General features: G+C 32.7%; 1 long non-coding RNA gene across 1 annotated transcript; it reads right to left on the minus strand.

Annotated features, from left to right (window-relative positions):
* Nucleotides 1-485: 485 nt before the first annotated feature.
* Nucleotides 486-930, minus strand: LOC109222848. The gene is made up of 3 exons (XR_002067466.1): nt 837-930; nt 649-754; nt 486-560 (listed from the first exon to the last, which is right to left on the minus strand). It is a non-coding gene; the product is annotated as an uncharacterized LOC109222848 (long non-coding RNA).
* Between the last annotated feature and the right edge of the window lie 140 nt (nt 931-1070).

Consider the following 1070-nt stretch of genomic DNA (forward strand, 5'->3'; position numbering starts at 1 on the left):
TCATTCACATGCTCTCCATCTTCACTTTCATTTACCGGATTCTCAATGATTTGTTCTGTCCGAGCTGCTACATTCACACAGTGAATTGGGGACTGTGCAATGTTATATTCAATATCTGTTACATAAAAAGTAACTTACTTAACAACAATGTAAAATTGTATAAGCAACAATTATCTATTCAAAAGTATATTATGATACTATACCTGCTTTTTCTACCTCAGCTCCTTCCTGAAATTCTGGTTCTTCCTCAACAAGTGCTGGCACACCTTCAGGAGAAACTTCAGCTTCTGTAGATAAATGTAGATGTATGTAGTAATACAATATTTGTGGATATAAAAGTGAATATAATGAGCTTCTGATATTATACCTGCTTGTTGTACCTCAGCTAAATATTAGATATATGTAGGAATTGGTAGTTAAAATGTGAATTATAAAATTTTGCTTTGTAACCTTATTATAATGAAAGTATGATAGTATACCTGCTTTATCTGCCCCAGATGCTTCTTGAAAATCAGGATATAAGTCAACATGTGCTTGAACATGTTCCGGAGAAACTGCAGCTGCAAAACATAGTGAAAAAAGGGTAAATATAATTATATAATGCTGTCTTGAAATTTGTAGATATGTTTGTAGGCATTCTGTAGATACCTGTATTGCTTGTGCTTGCATGCATTTGATCACCAATATTGAACTGAAATTGCTGGTTGTTCTCTCCTTGTTGTTGGTCATTATTTTTGGTTGAACTACCAGCAAACTAAATATTTTGTGTATGTTTGAGTATACTTGTTTCATATGTCATAATTAGTTTTAGTACATAAATATATGTCAATTCTTACCTTTGACTCGTCCACATCGTACCTCCTGTTTATCACCTTCATAACACTCTTCACAGAATCATCTATGAACTCTCGAAGGCTTGAGAGTTCTTGAAATACAGCCTTCTTAAAATTAATTAACTTTCCATCAACCTAAGATTAAAAATGTAGTTAGTTGGTAATTTAATTCAAAGTGCTACAGTTCTAGTACAATTTAACTAAGATGTGTGCAATACCAAAAGGGCTCAATATAGA

The sequence above is a fragment of the Nicotiana attenuata genome, unplaced genomic scaffold, assembly GCF_001879085.1.
Source record: "Nicotiana attenuata strain UT unplaced genomic scaffold, NIATTr2, whole genome shotgun sequence".
Lineage (NCBI taxonomy): Eukaryota > Viridiplantae > Streptophyta > Magnoliopsida > Solanales > Solanaceae > Nicotiana > Nicotiana attenuata.